At 53.1% G+C, this 22985-nt stretch overlaps 1 pseudogene; it reads right to left on the reverse strand.

Moving 5' to 3' along the window:
- LOC142461075 (putative GTP-binding protein 6) overlaps positions 1-17293 on the reverse strand; it is a 29197-nt pseudogene extending 11904 nt beyond the window's left edge.
- Between the last annotated feature and the right edge of the window lie 5692 nt (positions 17294-22985).

Consider the following 22985-nt stretch of genomic DNA (forward strand, 5'->3'; position numbering starts at 1 on the left):
GTGGGGCTTCCGGGTGTTTGGATGGGGGAGGGGGAGGTACAGCACCCCCGAAGATGAAGCCCTCTCCCATCGCACGCTCAGGAGAGGGATGGATGGAGGGACAGATAGAGAAGTCATCACTGCCACCGAGTGGATGCAGACCCACAGCTACCCTGCCGGGCAGGGTGAAGCTGCCCCTATGGGTCTTCTAGTTTGTTGCTCTTCAGGGGAGCAGTCTGCTTTCTCCCACGGGCGGCTGGTGGGTTCAAACTGCCGACTTCTCAGCGAGTGGGTGGCCAATGGGTCACCAACTGGGCTACCACACTGGACCCTTCCTGGGTGCTTGGCTTCTCTGGAGCCCAGGTGGGCCCCCTGGTGCCCAGTCTCTTTACCCAGTTGGGCCTCATGGTGCCCCGGTGATATGTCCCAGGTGAGCTCCCTGGTGCCCAGCCCCTCTTTCCTAGGTGAGCTTCCTAGTGTCCAGCCCTCTCCCTGAGGTGGGTTCCCTGGTGCCCAGGCTCTCTGTCCAGGTTGGACACTGGTTAGCTGGCTTGTCTGAATCCCAGCTGGGGCCCCTGGTGCCTGGACTTTGTCCTAGGTGAACCCCCTAGTGCCCAGCCTCTCTGTCCCAGGTGGACACTGGGTACCTGGCTTCTCTGGATCCCAGGGGGCGCCCTGGTGCCCAACCTCTCTACCCCCGATGGGCCCACTGGTGCCCTGCCTCTCTGCCCTAGGTAGGCCGCCTGGTGCCTGGCCTCTCTGTCCCAGGTGGGCTCCCTGGTGCTCAGGTTCTCTGTCCCAGTTGGGCCCCCTGGTTCCCGGCCTCTCTGCCCCAGGTGGGCCCACTGGTGCCCAGTCTCTCTGCCCCAGGAAAATCCTGTAGTGCCCAGCCTCTCATTTCCAGGTGGACACTGGGTGCCTGGTTTCTCTGGATGCCAAGTGGGCACCCTGGTGCCAGGCCTCTCTGCTCCAAGTCGGCCCCCAGGTGTCCCAGTGGTATGACCCAGGTAGGCCCCATTGTGGCCGGTCTCTCTGCCCCAGGTGGGTGTCCTGGTGCCCAGCCTCTATCCCAGGTGGACACTGGGTGCCTGGCTTCTCTGGATCCCAGCTGGGCCCCTTGGTGCCTGGCCTCTCTTCCCCAGGTAGGCTGCCTGGTGCCATGCCTCTCGGCCTCTGTGTCCTAGGCGAACCTGCTAGTGCCCAGCCTCTCTGTCCCAGGTTGACACAGGTTGCCTGGTGTCTCAGGATCCCTAGTGGCACCCTGGTACCCGGACACTCTACCCCAGATTGGCCCCCTGGTGCCCAAGTTCTCTGCCCAAGGTGAACCCCACAGTGCCCAGACCCTCTGTCCCAGGTGGACACTGGGTGCCTGGCTTCCCTGGATTCCAGGTGGGCCCCCCTGGTGTCCAACCTCTCTTTCCAGGTAGATTCCCTGGTGATTGGCCTTTCTTTTCCAGGTAGACCCACTGGTGCCCGGCTTCTTTCCTAGGTAAATCCCTGAGTGCCCAGCCTCTCTGTCCCTGGTGGACACTAGGTGCCTAGCTTCTCTGGACCCCAGGTGGGCCTCTTGGAGCCCAGCTGTCCTAGGTGGATTCCCCTAGTACCTAGCCTCTCTGTCTCAGGTGGGAACAGGGTTCTTGGTGTTTCAGGATCCAAAATGGCCCCTGGTTCCCAGCCTGTATACCCCAAGTCGGCTTCATGGTGCCCAGGTTCGCTGTCCCAGGTGGGCCCCCTGGTTCCCAGGTTCTGTCCCTCTTTGCCCCCCTGGTGCCGGGACTCTCTGCCCCAGGTGGGCCACCTGGTACCCATCTTTGCTGTCCAGGTGGGCCCCCTTGTGCCCAGTCTCTGCCCCAAATGGTGCCTGGGTACTCCTCTGGGAATCCCGGCTGAGCCTCCTCACTCACTGCACGGCCGGCCTCCAAGGGGCTGTTCTCAGCTCACAAGCCACATCCACCAGGGTGGCAGTGAAGGTGGCGTCAAGCTCATTGGGTAGCTGGGAGGGAAGCCGATGGTGTCCACGTACAGCACGGTCATGCGCGAGGGCAGGGAGCCCGTGTAGGCCGTCGTGTCCAGGATGGCAAACAGCTGGTCCCAAGGCTGTGTGGCTGCGTCTCCTGTCAAGGCCTGGATCAGGCTGGTTTTCACTGGAGAAGGAGCGACAGGGCAGAGGTCACATGTGCAGAGCTTAGCCCAAGAAGCTAGCACCCATCTCCGCTGGTGCGGTGGGCTGTTGAAGATGAGCCTGGGACACCCCACACGGGCAGTTGTCAGGGCCTCAACCCTTCTCCCTGCACGTCCCTGGAAGCTAAGCTGGCAGACCATTCTTGGAGCTGGCTCCAAGAGTAACCGTCTCTCCTCCCCATCGGCAATGGCTGGACAATGAGATTCAGGGAGAACATGCCAGCAGTGGAAAATCCCGGCAACTGTGGGCACAACGCCTGCCCAAAGGGAGCCTCCTCGGCCTCTCCTTGAAAAACCCACAACTCTCCTCGCTGTGCACAACTACCCTGGGCTACCTGCTAGACCACGGAACCTCGTCCGGGAGCTGCTTTTCTAATAAAGAGCTGGGACAGCCTCGTAACTTTTTCTGTTTGTCCTCGTGCCTCGGTTTGTCCTCACAAATCTGCCCTGTCCTAGAGGGTACAGGCTGCTGTGAGCCAGCACTGGTGCTGCGGCGACAAAAGGGTTTGGCTTTTGAAGTTGGAACTTGCTCCCGAAACACCCCAGCAAGGTCGAAGTCACTGTGGTATATGCGAACCAGTAACCAACCTGCTCACGGGGTCCATCCAATCTAGAGCGATCCCATGCAGGCCTCTAACCCTGTCCACAGGGTCAGAACCAGACTGATCCCATGCAGGGTTCTAACCCTGTCCACAGAGCCAGAGTGACCCAGACTGACCAGATGCAGGCCTCTAACCCGGTCCACAGGGACAGTGTGATCCAGATTAACCACAGTGTGATCCAGATTAACCCCATGCAGGCCTCTAACCCTGTCCACAGAGCCAGTGTGACTCAGAATGTCCCCATGCAGGATTCTAACCCTGTCCAGAGCCAGTTTGCCCCAAACTGACCCAATGCAGGACTCTAACCCTGTCCACAGAGCCAGTGTGACCCAGATTGACCACAACTAGGACTCTAACCCTGTTCGCAGAGCCGGTGACCCAGACTGGCCCCATGCAGGCCTCTAACCCTGTCCACCAAGCCAGTGTGACACACATTGACCCCATCCAGGCCTCTAACCCTGTCCAGAGAGCCGGTGTGACCCAGAGTGACCCCATGCAGGCCTCTAACCCTGTCCATAGAGCCAGTGTGGCCCAGACTGACTCCAGGCAGAATTCTAACCCTGTCAACAGAGCCATTGTGACCTAGACTGGTCCCATGCTAACCTCTAACCCTGCTCATGGGGCTAGTCCCACACAGACTGATCCTATACAGGGTTTCTAAACCTGTCACTGTTCACAGAAGCAGAGAGCCTCATCTTCTTCCGGAGAAAAGGCTGGTGGGTTTGAACGGCTGCCCCTGTAGTAGGCAGCCCTGCGCTGACCTCACACCACCACCAGGGACCGTCCTGAAATGGACACAGAAACAAAACCCCCATGGCCAGCGAGTCCGTTACGGCTATGACCCTGAGGGTCAGGGTAGAACCTCCCTGTGGGTTCCTGAGACTGTCAGTCTTCACAGGAGCAGACAGCACAGCTCCTTCAGAGAAGCTGGTGGTTTGAATCACTGACATGGTGGTGAGGGGTCCACAGAGACCTGCTGTACCCGTGGTAGTTGATGGGCGTGGAGGCCTCCTGGTGCCACAGGCAGCCCACGTACCCGGTGTGGCAATTGCTGTCACGGGGGAGGCTGGCCCAGCCCAGGGTGACATCACCCTACCGACAGGCCCCCAGCCTGCACTGTCCCGGGCCAGGTCAATCAGCTGGCTGAGGCCCACGGGATGGTCAGGGGCTGATGTGTGCACGTAGTGGCCAGCCTTGCTTCCCAGTCCATCTCAGTCGGGACGCCCCACCGAAGCAGGGGCACATGACTAACGGGTGGACAGGGACTGCTTGTGAGGTGCCCTGTCGGGGAATGGTTCCCACGGGCGCTTCAGGAAGCAGATGGTCCTAGCACTAACCCACCAAAGCCTGAGGAAGAACCACGGTGGGGATGACCCGTCCTGACCACTGACCACAGTCGCTGTGGATCACAGGTCACTCCTAACCAGGCTGTGTACCCACTTCTCCTCCTCATCACTGTCTGTGTGCCCATGTCCTCATCACAGTCTGTGTCTGTCCACGTCCCCTCTTCAGTCTGTGCCCACATCACCTCATCAGTCTGTGTGCCCACATTCTCTCATCAGTCTGTGCACCCATGCCGATGCCCCCGATCATTCTGTGCGCCCATGTCCCCTCATCAGTGTGTAACCACATCCCCTCATCACAAGTCTCTGTGCCCACGTCCCCTCATCAGTTTGTGTGCCTATGTCCCCTCATCACACTCTGTGCCCACATCCTCTCCTCATCGGTCTGTGTGCCCACATCACCTCATCAATCTCTGTGCCCACATCACGTCCTCATCACAGTCTGTGTGCCCATGTCCACTCATTACAGTCTCTGTGCCCACATCCACTCATCGCAGTCTCTGTGCCCACATCCCCTCACCACTCTGTGTGCCCAAATCCCTTCATCACAGTCTATGTGCCCATGTCCTCTCCTCACCACTGTGTCCACATGCCCTCCTCACCACAATCTGTGTGCCCACGTCACCTCGAGATCAGTCTGTGTGCTCACATCACCTTGAGATCAGTCTGTGTGCCCACATCACCTCATTACCGTCTGTATGCCCATATCGACCCCTCAGTCTTTATTCCCCCACATCAACCCCCGCCATCTGGGCAACCCTCCTCATGCCCTAGTTTCTCACTACAGTTTGTGTACCCCATGACGGTGACCGTGGGGAGCTCGCGGTCCTGCAGCTGCTGGCGCAGCAGTCTCCGTTTGGTGACAAGGTTCTGAAGCGCCTCCTTGATCCGTGCCTTCCTGTCCTTCAGCAGATGCTGCTGCATTTGCAGGAACTTCTCCCCTGCAGCGCCCGGCAGAGAGGGGGGTGTGTGAGCATGGCATCTGCGCCTGTGTCCATGATGTAATCCCGGGGTGGGGAGGAGAATGGGACCCTGGGCCTGCATGAGAGCCGTGAGCATGGAACCTATGGACGACGTCATCCCAGGGTGGGGGTGGGGGAACCATCCAGGGCATGTTCTGTGCCACCAAGTTCACATCACAACAGTGTCCCGAGCTCACCCTGGAGCAGGGGTGCCCATATCCTACAAGAGTGGTGTCCTTCTAACAGGGGAGGTGGGACACAGAGGGGAGATGGCCACAGAGAGACGGAGGCACAGGTTGGAGTGATGCGGACACAAGTTCAGGAATGTCCAGGGCCCCCAGGAGCTGGGAGAGACCACGAGGAAGGACCCTCCCCTGGAAGCCTCCTGAGGGAGCCCAGCCCTGCCCACACATGGACCTCAGACTCCGGATCACCAGATCTGGGAAACAATGTTATTACCTCAAGCCTTGGATTTCTGTCCCCTTGCTGTGTCCCTCTGGACGCACGAGCCCTGAGGTGTGAACATGCCACAGGAACCCCAAGTCACCTGCACACCCACCCTCCTAGGCGTCTCGCAAGGTCCCCCTCCCAGACTCCCAAAGGGCAGGCCATGAGCACACACACCTAAGGTCATGATATAGTGAGAGCCCCCACCCTGTCAGTCTAGGGGGGATGGGTCCTCCTTCGGGTCGGATCTGGTGCAGAAACAGGAGGGCATGTTGGCTGCATGTTGGCTGCAGAATCACATGCTGCCCCCGTGTCCCCCATGATGACACTGTCTGCGATGACCTCTGCTTGGCAGCCTCCTTGAGGTGCACCACAGACGAGGGCACCAGGCCAGGAATCTGCCACCAGCACCCACAGGGTGCTCAGCAATGAGGGTCAGCAGTCTACCCTAGGGCTTACCGCTGCCCAACACTGTCTTCCGCTGTCCATGATACACCAATGCCCCACTGTCCATGACTCATCACAGCCACAGTCCTCTAGTGTCCATGATCCTCTGTTGTCTGTGCTGTGTCAGGGTGGGAGGTGACAAGGCTGCCAGCATCCACCTGAGCTGGGGATCTCAGAGTCTTTGGGAAACCAACACTGAGAGACATATGGCGAGGACTATAGTCCCCAACTTTTAACAGAGGGAATCTGGAAAGCTAGCCTTCCCTGGTAGGAACGCCTCCACCTTGGTGAGTCAGAGCTAAGTGCAAGTACACCATCCTGCTTTAAATATCGTTCCCAGCGATTCCCCTGACCAGCTATGCTGCCTTAAAGTGAGCACAGGGTTGATTTTAGATCCCTACAGGAGCAGACACCCTGTTGCTACCTCTTCCTGCCCTGTCAACCAGCCCCACTCGCACCTTCCCCCAATGCAGGTCTGAGGTTTCCTCACCTGTGAGCTCAGGGACCGGACTGTTGATGCCACCCACCTTGTGACAGTATGTGATGATTGAATATGCATGTCTTTTGGCTAACTGTAAATATCCCAAGATAGTAAAGACAGCCTCTCTTCTCTCCCACTTCCACATGGATCACCAAGAGGGGCTGAGGTGAGCATACTACCATAAAATGTATCTTACTCCTACATTTAATCTCTCCCTTATCTGTCCTATTCTCTTTGACTTTACTGTAATCTTTGTATGTTATAACCGTACAACTGGGCCTACTGGTTGTCAGAAGCTGGTTTCCTCTAACAAGAGTCTACCTGAGCTGGTTGTCAGAAGCTGGTTTCAGAAGCTGGTTGTCAGAAGCTGGTTTGTCAGAAGCTGGTTTCCTCTAACAAGAGTTGGTTGTCAGAAGCTGGTTTCCTCTAACAAGAGTCTACCTGAGCAGGGGTATCCCAGAGTCTACTGTGCAGGGGGAATCCCAGTCTACCTGTGCAGGGGGAATCCCACAGTCTACCTAAGCAGGAGGATTTCAGAGTCTACTTGAGCAGGGAGATCTCAGCCAGAGCCAGCTGCAGCCAGGTCTCCCTGGGGCAAGCGTAGCAGCTGAGGATGTACAACACAATGGTGAAGCAGTCAAACACCTGCACGCCCCAGGCCGCCTCCAGCTCCTTCTGCAAGGGCTAAGAGGGGAGCATCTGAGGGCACAGCTAGGCACCGAACAAACCTGAGCATGTGGCAACCACCTGGGCAGATGTGCAGCTGGGTGCTCAGCACACCTGTGCAGGGGGGCATGGTTGAGGACATGAACACCTGGCCAAGTACACATCTGAGCAGGGAACTACCCTGGGACATGATACACAACTGAGCAGGCGGCAAACCTAGTCGATGCAAATCTAGGCAGAGAATGCACCTGCACACCTGGGCAGCCATACACACCTGAGTAGGTGACTCACAGGCAGGTATTGGACTTACAGACTTGATCTGGGCTGGGCAGGTATACACACCTGAGTAGGTGACGCACAGGCCGACCATACCTGGGCAGGTGGCCATGGATAAAGTGGGGCTATCCCTCTGTTTGTCCCCGACTTGATCGTCCTGCTGCAGGCTCTGACCCCACCTGTGTCAATGATCACACCTGGTAGCTGTAGGTGCTCGGCCCGGGTGCGTGAGTACCTTTTGTCAGGAGGCATCCTCTCCACATTCAGGAAGACAGACATGACTTCTGGGGATCCGCGGAGCTCCTCTAACGGAAGAGGACGTCACAGGAGTCTGGTGCCCTCACACACCTGCCCTAGAAGTCATTCTGAGGACAGTGGGTGCCTCCGGGGTGCACAGGACAGCCACGCAGTGGGCAGAGGGGGGGGGGGTGTCTGGGGTCTCCTTGAAGGTGTGTGACCCCCACAGCCCTGTCAGGTCAGGCAGATTATTGGCAGTCTGTATGACGGGGTCTGGGTTGGGGGCTATGCCGCAGGTACGGTGGTCAAGGGATACAAGTGTCTGATGACACCAGGGGCCCTGTATCCAGCATGGCGAGTGGGGCAACAGGTGCCGAGGGGGCGCCTGCCCAGGGGCAGCGGGTGCATGGCAGCAGGTCCCACCTCCACACCTGAGGTTCAGGGCTAAAAGCCCTGGGCTTCTGCAAGGACCGGGCTGCAGCCTATGCCAATATTGGAAGGGCTTGCCATCTGTGGGGTGGACCGGGGCGTTGGATGGGCGGGCAGGTTGGGGAAGAGGGGTCTGCGCCGCCAACCCCCATAGCGCTCCTGTCAGCTGCTCCAAGTTGCCTCGGCCAAAGACCAGCCGGCTGTAGGGCGGCTTCGTGGGCACCACCAGGCTCTCCACCACCGACCAGCAGTCCAGCATGTGCACCAGAGACCGAATCAGCCACCGGCCACTAGGCTGAGGCCCGTGGAAAATACGGGGCGGGGGTTAAAAACCCCAAGGGCCCCACCCCCTCTTGTTGCCACGCCCAGAAACCCGACCCTCCAAAGCCAGGACATTCGGAGGCAACCCCTCCCCGCCTCCTAACCCCAAGAAGTCTAACGTCGGAGGCCCCGCCCTGAGCATTAGGCCCGCCCATCCCCTCCTTCCGCGTGGGCTTCCACGGGACCCACTGGCTGTCCGGGTGGAGCGGGCACGCGCGCGCGGAGCGTCGACCGGCAGCCATTGCCTCTTCCTCGTCCCCCTTCTCCTCTCCTTCCAAGTCTTCTGGCTCCTGTCCCCGGGCTCCCGCAGGCCGCACAGGGGAATCGTCCTCGGCCCCGCCCCCGCGGCCCCCCGCCCGGAGCCCGGGGCGGGGCTGGGCCGCTGTGAGTCTCGCGAGAGAGCCAGAGCCCACCGTGGAGGGCAGCCCGGAGGGTCATAATTCGCTTCTGCCGCCGCCCCTATGGGCGGGGCTTCTGCCGAGTCTCCATTGGCCGCACCCAGTCATGTGTTCTCTGAAGCTGAAGCCCAGCCAGGCGGCCCTGATCTAGACGGGGCGGCTCTGTCGATGCTGTCTTCCCTAGGAGCCCAGCTTGGGGTTCCCGACTGGGGGACATCTCAGGATTCCTGGCGGGGCAGCAGTTAAGTGCTCACCCGCTGACTGACCGTCATTTGTTCAAGCCTGCTAACAGTCCCGCTGAAGCAAGACCAGGTGATCACCAGCCTTAGACACTCTGTAGTGTCACGTGGGCTCTCTGTGAGTGGGAAGGGACTCGAGTTCACCTGACCACAAGACGAGCTGTGGCCCCACCCTGGTCCCTTCCAGAGCCCTATTGGCACCGTGGTTAAACGCTGTAAACGGAAAACAACAGCGGCTTGAACCCAAGGTGGGAGAAAAGACAGGCAGTCTGTTCTCAAGATCCTCGAGCCGGTTCGCCTCAGAGCAACCTGATGTACAAAAGCACAAAACAGGGCATGTCTGCACCATCCTCACCAGCATTAAGTTTGAGCCCGTGGCTGCAGCCGCCAGTCTGCCCATCTCCTGAGGGCCTTCCTCCTTTTCCTTTCTCCTCCACTTTACCAAGCAGAATGTCCTTCTCTAAGGGCTGGTCTCTCCCCACAGCATGTCCAAAGTACGCGAGACCAAGTCTCGCCATCCGATTGGAATCCTAGGCCACACCGTGAGGCAGTTCTCTGTAACAGGGGCCACTGAGTCGGAATGAACTTGGAATATCAGTAAGCCTCAGAAACCCATTCTCCCTTCAGGACGCCTGGGAGGCCCAACGTGGGAGATCTAAGGGCAGCTCAGGAAGAGCTTCCCACCACTGGTGCATAGTGTGGAGTCAGCTTTCCCTTTCATGAGTGCCCTAGGCCCGCTTCGAACTCGGGCCCCACAGAATAACTATGTTCCCTTGAAACTCGCTTCTCTATTTGCATGAGGCCAGGTTGACTAGAGAAACAAGTCCAGTGACAGTGTGAGAGAGTTTTATATCAAGAACTAATTATGCATCTATAAAACATCCCAGCCCAGATCAAGTCCGTAAGTCCAATACTAGTAAATAATTAGCTCTTCAGACTCACGTAGCCACATGTAAAGATGCAGAATGCAGGAAGATCACAGGTCAGCCAGCGCAGAATCTTGTGGACCCAATAGCGGTGGACACATCTCCAGGGCTCCCGGAGGTCTTCTGGCTCATCAACAAGAAGATGTGTGGGAAGCCGCAGCTCTCGCCGCCATTACAAGATGGCGCCGGGCAGTCAGGGCGGTGGCCCATTAAGTGGTAAACAACCACTTAAGGCATGCGCACTGCTTAGATGACGTAGTCACAACTCGACCTGGAGTATGCAAACGAGGGTTCTGGCGAACGCACCAATCAATGCATGGCACGTCCCCGTAGAGCGTATATAAGCAGCAGTAGTTTGGGGTTTGGGGGTCTTTTCCTCATCTGCAAATCGAACCCGTAATAAAACGCCTGTGGAAGAATCCTGTTGTGGCGCGTCCTTCTTGCTGGCGAGACCTGGTGCACGACAAGTGGTGCCGAAACCCGAGAACTCACCACCTAAGTCACGAGCGGAGACCCCCTGTTACCAGGGAGGATTCAGAACCACACGGCGTGGGTTGTAGAGGTCAGTTCTGAGAGACATGAGCCTGAACGATTGCTAAAGCCGCGAACTGGTGTATGCGCTCTAATACTTCCGCTTTCAGTTTCAACGGCGGACAGCCTACCGCTTAATATGGGGAACGCAGCAATAAAGACCATGGTTACAGCGCTTGATGCTTTATTAAGGATGCTAATAAAAGCATGTATTGAGGCTAAAGAATGTAGAACAGTTATAACGCCATGGAAGTCCCAAGGACTGCAGGCATGGATGAAGGCTTGCAGGGAAGTTGGTGGTCCTTTAACTAATGCAGGACTGGCTGCTGCAGTATTGGTGGCCCAAAAAAGAGACCCCCTAAAATGCTTTCAGTGTGGTAAGGAAGGACACATTAAAAAACATTGCCTTACTGGCACTGCGAGTCAAACTGGGATAGGGACCAAAAGGATACCGGGTGTTTGTTCTCCGTGTGGTAAGGGTAGTCATTGGGCTAATGAGTGCAGATCTGTGAAAGATAGCAAGGGGCGTCCCTTAGAGCAAAATTACCAGGAGCCAAAAAACGGGAAGCGGGGCCCTCGTCCCCAGGCCCCGCAAATGTATGGGGCAATCCAAGTAGGACGGCCTCTTCCCACTAGGGAGGCCATTCCCAAAAGGGCCACTGCGGGATCCGCAGGGGTGGACCTCAGTGCCACCACCAGAGCAGTACTAACGCCACAGCAGGGATGCCAACCCATCCCTACGGCTTTTTATGGTCCCCTTCCAGAAGGCACTGTGGGCTTGCTGCTTGGCAGGTCCTCCACCACCTTAAAAGGCTTAATTGTGCACCCAGGAGTCATTGATCAGGATTTTACAGGACAAGTAAAAGCAATGTGCTCCGCCACACGGGGAATATATGCCATCTCACCTGGAGACCGTATAGCGCAGCTCTTGGTATTGCCTAGCGAGCATGCACTGTTCCCAAGTACCAAAATTAGTAGGGAAAAATGAGCTTTGGATCCTCAGGAGAAGCTGGGGCTTTCTTTTCGGTACAGTTAGATCAACGCCCAAATGTCACTCATGGGCCCTGTGCAGAGAGGCCTCCCATTGCTATCTGCAATACCTAAAGGCTGGACTGTCATTATAATAGCTCGATTAATGTCTGGAATACTGCTAGTGAACCAAAGAGTTGATTTATTACAACAACAAGTAGATACTCTTACGAGCATGGTGCAATTAAGTTGTGTTTCTTCTACACCTAATTTGTGCATAACACCTTTAAAATTTTTGAATGAGTCTTCTTTTAGCAGCAAGAATATATCCCAGTACCTTACCAGACGATGGACAGCTGAGCTAGAAGAACTTCAAGAACAACTTCGGACTCAAATTACAACCCTTAATGGCACACAAATGAAACCCATAACTGTTGGAGATTTTACATCTTTGCTTTCTACTGCCTTTTCCTACTTTAAAGAGTGGGTGGGGGTATTTACATTTGCTGCAATTATATGCTGCGGAGGAGTGTTGTTGCTATGGTTGCTCTGCAAGCTTAAGGCCCAGCAAAAACGTGACAAAGTCATCATTACGCAGGCATTATTAGCGATTGAGTGCGGTGGTTCCCATGATCTTTGGCTTTCTTTGTTAAAAGAAAATTAACCCCCATAAGTTGTCAGCTCTTGCACCCCAAGGGAATTGTCCCATTGCACTGGGAAGAGTGACAGAAATTGGATCTTGGTCAGCCCTTGCACCATGTGGAGCTTTGCTCATTGCATGCATTAGGGTGACCAGATTTGGGTTTTTATATCCATCTTGATCTCCTGGGGCTGCTGGAGGCTCCGGGATGGATCGATGGACCTTATATCCATCTTGATCTCCTGGAGCTGCTGGAGGCTCGGGGATTGATCGATGGATTAGGCCTAAAATATATAAGAAAGGAGGAGATGTGGGAAGCCGCAGCTCTCGCCGCCATTACAAGATGGCGCCGGGCAGTCAGGGCGGTGGCCCTTTAAGAGGTAAACAACCACTTAAGGCATGCACACTGCTTAGATGACGTAGTCACAAGTCCACCTGGAGTATGCAAACGAGGGTTCTGGCGAACGCACCAATCAATGCATGGCACGTCCCCGTAGAGCGTATATAAGCAGCAGTAGTTTGGGGCTTGGGGGTCTTTTCCGCATCTGCAAATCGAACCCGTAATAAAACGCCTGTGGAAGAATCCTGTTGTGGCGCGTCCTTCATGCTGGCGAGACCTGGCGCATGACAAAGGTGGAGAGAGAGATAGAGGGGAAGTTCCTGGGACCCTCCCTATGAGGAGGCCACACCAACAAGGAAGCGCCTTCAGGCTGAGATTAGATTGACAGGTAGACTCCACCCCTATCCTTCAAGTTCACAAGGAATTCTGTAATGCCCACATTACTCACCAGAATAAAGACTCATTTGTTTACGCTGATACATAAATAACCGTTTATATTAATGCACTGCACTGATCCTGGAGAACAGAGAGATATGTAGGGCCTGGCTGATGTGACTGTCATATGGGGTTACCAGAGAAATAGGAGCAATCTGTCTAGTCTTCAGGAACTTCAAATCCCTGAAGGAAAGAGAGTGGTTGTGTGTGTGTGTGTGTGTGTGTGTGTGTGTGTGTGTGTGTGTGTGTAGTACTAGGGCCACCTGGTCAAGTTTCAGGAGTGCCTTGAACCACGCTTTAGTCAATGCAATCATGCAGCCACAGCAGCAGCAGAACCACCACCACCTCTGTCACCCAGTCTGCCCGCCCCAAACCTAGTAACTCACCACCCCTGGGTGCCCTCTGTTTGAAGCAGATCAATCCCATCAAACAGACAGAAGCATAGCATTGTCTTTGTCACACTTAGGTTTTATTATTCACTGCCATCGTATATATGGGGATATGGCGCTGAAGGTTCAAACATACACCCTCCCTTCGAACCCTCCTCTCGCTGCGCAGGCCCTCTTCCTTTGTGAAGAGAGGTGATGGATGGATGGATGGATGGAAGGATGGATGAGAGAGATAGAGAGACAGAGAAACAGAGAAACTTCGCGCAGGAGGGCCTTCTCTAGGCTCTCAGAGTACCTGGGAGTAGGAGGGAGCGGTGGCCGGTCCCACGTGTGCGCCATAGCGCACGCGCATGGCCTAAGGGTCTACCTGACGGGACTCCCAGTGATTCCCCCTGGCGGCGACAGGATCTCTTCTAGGCAGTTGCTGGTCCACCCACTTCTCGCATCCCGGGGCGGCCGGGGTTCCCGGCCTCGCCCAGAACCCCGGGCCATCCCTCGACTTTTTCCTTCTCTTCTTTCCCTCCTCCCTCTCCGCCGCCCTGGTCGACCCCCGCCCAGCCAGGGACAGGGAGACAGGCGCGCCCGCGCGCGCCTCTTAGTGGGCAGGGAGGAAGAGACGGCATGCGCCCAGCTGGCCCCCAGGCCTCCGCCGCGCGCAGCGCCACGCACAGCGCAGACAGACAACCCTCAACACGGCAAACTGGGCCAGGGACGCACAGCGGTCCCGGGACGCACACCGGGCCACCAGGCGGAGCGAGCGGGCGACCAGGGTCCAACCTCCCCTCTCCCCGCCCTCGCGCCCCGAACGCCCGACACAAAAACCTTGTGTCAAAGGCTGACTTTCACAATGAGATCACAGCACTCTCACTCTCACTTCCTACCTACTTATGCCATACCTCACCTCTACACCGCACTCTCACTCTCACTTCCTACCTATCTACCTATGCCCTACCTCACCTCCCCACCTCACTCCCACTCTCACTCACTCTCACTTCCTCCCTACACCCTAACTCCCACCACTACCTACCTACCTACCCCCCTATTACCTGCCCTAACTCCCCCCACTACCTCCCCTATCCCCTCCACCCTACCACATACAAAACGCAAAGTAATGTAACAGCTAATTTAGTCCCCCAGACGTGGAGGGGGAAGGGGGGAACAACGCGGCTCAGCTTGAATCACTTTCATGAAACAGTTAGTAGTAGCCTGGAAATCCTTCATCTTGCAAGGGCTGCTCCGTCCAAGGTCAAGGAAGCAGACAGCAGAGTCTTCCAGAGAGCGATGCACTTGGTCCAGCCGGAGGCAGCAGGCAGCCAGGTGGGTCCCCCACGCTTAGACAGATCACCAGATCCGACCATCCCAAGCTCAAGCGAAGTGTACTATCGCACCAGCGGTATGGCAATGCACATCTGAAAGGGGGGCGGGGGGGAACCTCAAGCTTTAGCGGCAGGATCCATGGGTCGAGTGCCCTGGCCCCACACACAGGTTGTAGACATTAGCTCACAATTGGAGTCACACGGTGGGGTGACACCGCAAGAGAGCGAGAGAACCTGGACTTACAGAGTCATTTATCTCTCTACCCACCAGATCAAAACGACGACCTTATTACACCCCAACTGTTCTTATAGGCCAGGTTGGCACAGTAAGCCGATCACACCACCCAACATAGCACGCTCGCGCCCCCCACCCCCCAACCCCCGAGGTCCCCTCTCTATCCCTTTCCTATAGGGAAAGGAAAAACGTCTTTGCAACCTGAGGACTAATCCCCCCTCCCCCTCTTGTGGGCCTCTCAATGAAAACCAAAGCAAACAGCAGAGAAGGTGGCATAGACGCCTCCCGCAAGTCACATCCACCAGGGCCTGTTGGACATAAGAGCTTCGCCCCAATCTCTCTGCCTTGGGAACCTAATGAAAACGCCCCGCCCCGGGGGAAACTTCCCCAGGGCCACCTTGACATAATACAGACCTCGTTAATAGGCGCCGCTGAACTTTTACCCTGGCCTGTGTCCTCAGAATACACTGACTGTGCTGGCCAGGCGCGTCCTTTGCATCATGCACCACCCCACCCCCATCATAACACCCTTCACAGTTCTCCACTGTCCCAAGAATGTTTCCCCCGGTGGGGGCGGGGGGAAGGACAGCCCCCTACAATGAATCGTGGGCTCAACAGGCTAAATCGTACAGTGGAGAGAGAGATGAAAGTCCTATATAGAATGAGATGGAAATAACAGAGGCAGACACAGCTCAGGGGTAAAGCTTGCTCACTCTCAGCTGCACTTGGTGGTCCGCTAGACTCAACGAGGCAGCCTAACCTTACTCACTCTCGAGTGGGCTCAACCTCTACCACTACCACCCTGATGGGAAGCGAGCGGGCCCTCCCTCCCTCCCTCCCTACCTACCTACCTACTTGCCTATGGTGGCATAAACAGTGGTGTCTCTCTGCTCACTCTAGAGGGCTGACTACCCTAAGGGAGAATAAACCAGAACCTACCTTGGGTGAATGACCTTTCAGTGGGATATGCCTGGGGGAGAGACAACTCGGGAGAAAGCTTGGCTTCCCACATTTCCCACCCACCAGGCTGACTTCTGTGGGGGGCCCAGGTTGTGGTCCTTACCCACCTTTAGAAAAGCAGACGCCTTACAGAATAGGAGGGAGGGGCAGCTGTGTTTGAGAAACTTGGACTCTGAACTAGAACTAGAACTCTACAGTCAGGGTTAGATTGCTCGCTCACTCACTCAAACCAGTCGCAGCGTCCTTCCCTGGAACGACAGACCTCCCCAACCCCTTGCTCCAGGTAGCCGCTTGGGTCAGAAAGACCCACACGCTGCCCACGCCGGAAGGCAGACAGCAGCGAGCATGCGAAGATAGATAGATAGATAGATAGATAGATAGATAGATAGATAGATAGATAGATAGATAGATAGATTTTTTTTTAAACGCACGTGCAGGACAAGCCGGATTCTGCAACTTAGCCAGGACCTATTCCTCTGTGGAGAGGTGATGGATGGATGGATGGATGGGTGGATGGATGGATGGATGGATGGTTGGAGAGAGAGACACAGACAAACCCCACACAGGAGGGCCTTCCCCTCCCCTTAGGGCTCTCAGAGCCACACATTCATAAGCCATACAACAGACACAGAAAAACAGGATTCCACACCCCTGCTTTTCACCACGCACCAACAAGCAGATGGCGGGAAGAGGGTAGGGGCCTGCAGGCAGAGCGAGAGGAGCGGTCCCATTCGCCATGAATGTCCGTCCCTCGTCTGGCACGGCTAATGTCCAGCTCGGGAGAGCGCAACAGCACCGCATCGATCAGGGGTGTGTTCAAGTCAAGTCACTTGAGGAGAGCAAAAGAATTTCTTTTAAAAGGCCCTGTGGGGTGCTGGAAGAGGTCAGGGAAGGAAAAAGGCCCAGTTTCTGCCTCCACCAGACCCGCCCAGGGCCACTGAAGGACAGCCGCCAAAAGGACACAGAGAGTGCCTGGCACTGGAGACTGAGCCCATAGGGCGTGGAAGGCACTCCGCTAAGCGTGGCATGGCTTCCCGGGATGCCTGCAGCGGGCAGAGGGCGCTGGGAGCAGAGAAGACCCATCCCGCCAACCTCTCTGTGGGTCTCACCACCCTCAAGGGCACCGGAGGCCAGAGGAGGCACCACAGGGTCAGGACACAGCTGGACTCGCAAGAGCCGGCGCACGGGCCTCAAAGTGGGTGATTCATGAGGGATCAAAGGGACTGCGCCACGGGCCATTGATAACCCAAAGGTGACCCAGGGAACCTACACACGTAGCGTGTCAGCACCTATCTAGTGGCCCAAAATGACCGAGTTCAGCGAAAGAAATAACACGCCAGGAGGTGGGGCGGTGGCGTCTCCCGATGGGCACACCCACCAAGCACGTTTTAGGCCAAAGGCCGGTCACGTGACCCCATAGCACTCACTTCCGGAGGTCCTGGGACCCTCTGGTCAACCTCCCGAGAATAAAGGGGTGGGGGTGGGGAGGAGAGGGGCAACGTGCCCTCGCCCGACGCAGGCGCCGCACACTGGAGGTCCCGCATATCGGCGGGGCTGGCCACTGATGTGGAAGCATGTGTGAGGAACTTAGACATTTTTCTCAGGCTCCACCTGAGGAGCCAGAAAATGAGTATTTAGGAAACAGTCTGGCTTCACAGTGGGCAGCGCCCATATCCAGCATAAGGACACCGGCTTCCTGGGCTCATTAGGCTCCAAGTTAGGACTTGGACAAATTCTCTTTGGTGGTCTGAGTCTTCACCCTTGGACGGGTGGTCGCTGACGTTCCCTGGAACAGACCACCTGTCTGTTCAGTTGGGTGTGGTCCCCGAAGGCAGGTTCCCAGGAGCCATGGCTGCACAGTGATTACACACGTTGGGCTGCTCACCGTGTCTAAACCACCAGAAGCTTTGCAGGAGAAAGGACTTTCTACACCTGTGAAGAATTTTTCGGAAACTCACCGGAGCAGTTCCCTGAGCATGAATCCGCTAAGGACTGGTCATAGGAACTCACACGTGCGTTTTGTAATAATCAACCGCCGCCTCCCACGGGTACGGCTTCACTAAAGGCGGGTCCAAGCACGTGCAGCGCACGCCAACTCTCGGGGCGACCAAGAGCCACCAGGACCGGTCTGAACCCCAAGTGGGCACTCAGATTCTCAGTAGTCTCCTCTGATGGTTCCAGAACCAGTTGTGGCTGAGGCTACTGAGTCCAGGTAGGGTTACAGTGAACTTCACGGGTCCCTCCCAAGGGCCGATAGCCATTGGGAGTGCCCGCGGATGAACGCGCTGTCCAAGACCGGGGTATGATCGCAGAGGCCACAGCGGCTGAGCGCCCTGTGCTGGTCGACCAAGACTGACGGACACTGACACCGGCAACAGAGGCGGCAGTGAAGCCCGCCAACCTGTAAGGCTGCAGGTACAACCTCGGACCACCTCTCCAGGCCAACGTTCTGTCACTGCCCGGAGGACCCAAGTGACGCCGCCGGCGTCCTGAAACTCTGGGGCCGGCGACACAGGTCGCTCTGGTCCCATGGCGTTGGCGACAGAGCTCTGGAGAGAAAGTGAAAGTGACCGCTAGGTGGCGGACGACAGGCGTGACAGGTGACAAGGAGGATTTGGAAAATAGGAAAAATAAAATGTTTAAGATAAATATTAACTTAAACTAACAAAATTAAAAGAAATATAAGTTACAGGATTATGTAAAAAATATTTACGTGTAAAATTAAATATTCTATTAAGTTGAATATTTAAGCTTACCATTGTTTTACATCAAATTTATTAAAATAAATTACATATAATACTATGAAATAATAAACACAGGAAGTGAAGCCTTTAAACAAATAAAATAAATTAGTAAAATGTGTTTCCATTTCATATATCATTAAATTTAATTTGATATATATAAGAAACTGAAAATAATTGGAGGTTAAACTTTAAATCAATGTTGAAAGACAGTGAAGACATGTAGACAGTGAAATTACTTTGAAATACAATAATACAATATAATTAGAATTATTATAACACAATAGCAATGTATTTAATATATAATTAAATAACAGTAATAAAATTGAGTAAAACTATATTACATTTACCAGAAATACATGAATTGAAAATTAACAAATAGATGTCATTTCCAAACTGGTTGTAAGATTGTGCTGACAACATTTCCGAATCTCCATGATGGTGTTCTTTTAAGAAGTAATGAATGGTATTTATTGTACAACTGTGGTGTGCCTGCTCTGTCTGAGGTCTGGATTGTGCCATCCAGGACCTCTCGCCAGGTGAACCATCTGGGAATCTGGAGGTGAGTGAACTCCATCTCAGCAGGGTTGTTAGTGCAGGGTACGTTGGTACCCCTGGACTGGCAAGAAATCATCCCGTAACTATCCATTGGATCCTCAACTTCCTTGTGGGCCTAGCACAAATCCTTCCCAAAATCTAGCACCATGAACTTAACTGCACTCTCAGCCTGAAAAAAATGACGTCTGATTTAGATGCCTTGACCCCAGACAGCATATACGCTGACAAGTATGCCATCCAGGACAGACATTGACTTTAAATGGCCAAGGGAAGACAGTCTTACCCCTCACTCACCCCGCTCCCTACGCTGTGAGCTCCTTGACAGGCAGAGGACGCTGGCTCACTCTGGGTCCTTGCACCTCCCAGTTTTCCCGTTGCATTTTTCTTTTCCTTTTCTTGCCATTCTTCTACTTTGTATTATTTCTTTCTCTGCTTTCCTTTTCTTGATTTTTTTTTCTATTTTCCATTGCCGACTTTCTTTTCTGGGACTGCCTCATCATTTGTTTTTTCCCTTTACTGCTCCTCACCCTGCATTCTACTCCCATCAAGATTACAGTCTTTTTTTTTCTTTCATCCTTTTTTTCCTAACCCTAAAAGGGTTACAGTCTTAGAAACTACCAGGGCAGTTCTACTCTGTCCTACTGGGTTGCTATGAGTCAACCTCCCAGTCTTGTTTTCCTTAGCTCTTTTCTGGTCTGGCAGCAGGAGCTCTGGGTGGAAAAATCTACCTGGATGCCATCTTCCCTCTGTCCTGCTTGCTCTTTTTGAAAGTTACAGTTAATCCACTAATTTTACCGTCTGCAACTGTTCAAGCATACTTTAATCCTAGGTAGGAGATAAGTGAGTTTTTTGGCCTTCAAAGATGAACTGAGAAGCCCACTCAGGGATGCTATAAGGGGAAACATTATCAGTTTCTTGTTAGCCCAACTAGCTGAATAAAAATTCTTCTACATTTCAAGACATTATACTACTGGCTGTCGTTTATTCGAACCCTCAACACTAAAAGTCAAGGGCAGGTTTTCACACTAGAAGAAACATTCGTTGATGGTTACCAGGAATAGGGATGGAAGTGGGGGAGGGGAAGGAATGGACTACAGAGTCAACAAATATTAATTTGGATGAAAAGGAAAGAAATGTACAATAAGAGGACGGTTAGGGAAAATGAAGGAGACAAGGGAAAATATCTGGGAAATTTTCATGAGTGAAAAACAATAGAGACAAATACTCATATACACAATCCCACAATAGTTACTTGGAGAGACATGCAGACTGACTGGCTGTGGCAGGGAAATCAGAATACAATTAAGATACAATTCTGACGGGACTGTTTTCTGATTTTAAACCATGCAGTAGTCTCTTGTTCTTTTAGATTCTTGTATCTTATTTATCTTCTGGAATTTTATTTGGAGTTGTATGCATTCTAATTTTTTTCAAACCATTTTTCCTTCGTAATCGAGGCAACCTGTTTCATGTGGACTTAAGGCATTGGTTACTTAGCCATGGCGCCCCTAGGAGAAAAGTACATGGGAACCCTACTAACTATTTATGTGATCTGTACAAGCAGAAGAATGCTAGAGCAGGTGAACAGCAGTTCAACTCAAATCACCGTAATAGAGAGTCACGATCACTCAATCAACTCCTAGACTTGAGCCAGATTACAGACCCACAGCCTCTTGAATGAGGGGAAGGTCGGGCCCTTTAAAGATGGGCCATTGTCAAAGGTGTATACTGTCAGTCTTTCTTCTAGCCTTCCCCAAAGGGACCTGCGGCCCTTCACAAGAGTGATTGCTCACTTCAGGTCAGTGGGGGTTGGGGGGAGGGAGGTGAGGGGGAAAATAATCAAGCTTTATGGGGATTACTGGACACTGGCTCTGAACTGACACTAATTCAAGGACACCCAAAACATTGTGAAGGCCCACCACTCGGAGTGGGGACATACGGATGTCAAGTTATTAACAGAGTTTTACCTCAGGTACCCTTCACAGTGGGACCAGTGGGACCCCAAACACATCCTGTCATTATCTCCCCAGTTCCAGGATGCACCATTGGAATAGACATACTTAGTATGGTAGAGAATCTTATCGATCATCTTCCTGGAGCACAAGGACCTTCTCTTTTCGGTGTCATGGATTAGTCCATGGTTCTAATTTTTAAAACACTATTGAGAGAGGGTGAATAAATGTAGACGGACTATATCTCTCAATACCTGGCATATTCACTGGTACAGAATAAATCCTTATATGACTGAATGCTATTTGCACAAACAATGGGAGTGGTGGTCAGGCAAAACTTACCATAATGTTCACTGGCAATGTCAGACACGGGTCTGCCAGAGTAATGCATATCTTAATAGAGCAAGCAGGGTATTGTAGTAGTAACTGTTAGTCTGCCTTCTGACAGTTCAATATTCTTGCTATAGCTGTCTTCTGCTTCTTCAGACATCATATAATTTCAGTCTTAAGTCCTCAGGTTACAGGTGTGTTTGAGGTAGAGTCTAGTTCATCCAGTGGGGTTCCCACAAAGCCTAGTGCATGAGCAGGGCATGTCCTGTATCACCAATATAAATCACACTTCACAGAGAGGGAGGATGGTAACGCAGATGGAAATGAAAAGTGGAGGCTTGATTCATTTGTGGATTTTTTTGTTTTTCTTTTGATTCATTTGTTTTTAATGACCGGTGCTTCTAGGCTTTCAGAAATAAATGCGCCACACATTAGGACTTAGAGAGATTTAAGAGTTGGAGAAAATATGCTAAGCGCCCCTGGGCAGAATCAACATCATGCCATTGCCAAGATTCGAGCAATGATCTAGAGAAAACCATCCAGAGCCTAATGGACCATGGATATGTGCTTAGCAAGTAGTATGAAAAGACAACATTTTTTAAACTTCAACAACAGTGTATTTTGAGGGGGGACCAGTGAGATTTAAAGCGCAAAATTCTCTTTTATTTTCTGCTCAAGTGAAGTCTGATTCCCGTATTTTATTCTCTCCTATCTTCTATGACTTTGCTATAACCTTTATATATTATAACCGTACAATTTGCCTGTGGACCCTGCAGCTGCCGGAGGCTGGCTTGCTCTGACAAAACCCTTGCATCAGTGGTTATCTCTATGCATCCACTCCTTCTGTGCTTCACAAACTGGTCAACCCAAAAGAAACAATCTAGAACAAATATTAAATAAAGTAGGGAGGATAAAACAATAGCAATAAAAAGACAAAAATGCAACCAATGTGTAAGAAACAAATGTCCACCATCAAGATTTAAAAAGCCAGGGAAGACACTAAGCTGGTTCCAGCATGATTAGGATTACAATGGTCTATGTTTGATAGGAAGACTGTTCCAGATCTTTGTATGTGGCTAGAGGGGATTTGTCAACAGCTTAATCTGGCTAGACACTTTGCAGATGGGCTTGGGGCTTGCACTGTCTTTCACAGCCTTTGAAAAATTGGTGTTCATAATTTTAGCTCTGACACTTTCTCTTCGTCATATTTGACTTTTGTTATTGTCATCTTTGGATTACACAAGCTAGTGTGCTTCTTCAATGTGAACTTAGTTGAATCCTCACTTAGATGACAGCTTGTTTGAATACAAACCTTCAAGACCACAGACACTATTCCAGTTGATAGCTGAGCACCATCTGCTCTCTTCACCACACTTTGCTGTAGCAATCTTATCTTCAGTTGTCATTTCATGAAGGTAAGTATCAGGTAGGGCCATGTTATCAGAACTACCTGTTCTTGGATTGGGGCTCCAGTTAAGCAGGAGCCCAGAACCCATATGCTTGCCCATGGAATATGCATGCCTGAACTTTACTTTGGCGATTGTCTTATGACAAAACCAAATCCCCATAGGACCAACTAAACTAGCACAAACAAAAAAGAGAAAAATTAAACACTCAAAGCAGGAAATGCAAACCCCATATAAACAAAAAAGTAC

The sequence above is a fragment of the Tenrec ecaudatus genome, chromosome 11 (genome assembly GCF_050624435.1).
Source record: "Tenrec ecaudatus isolate mTenEca1 chromosome 11, mTenEca1.hap1, whole genome shotgun sequence".
Taxonomy (NCBI): Eukaryota; Metazoa; Chordata; class Mammalia; order Afrosoricida; family Tenrecidae; genus Tenrec; species Tenrec ecaudatus.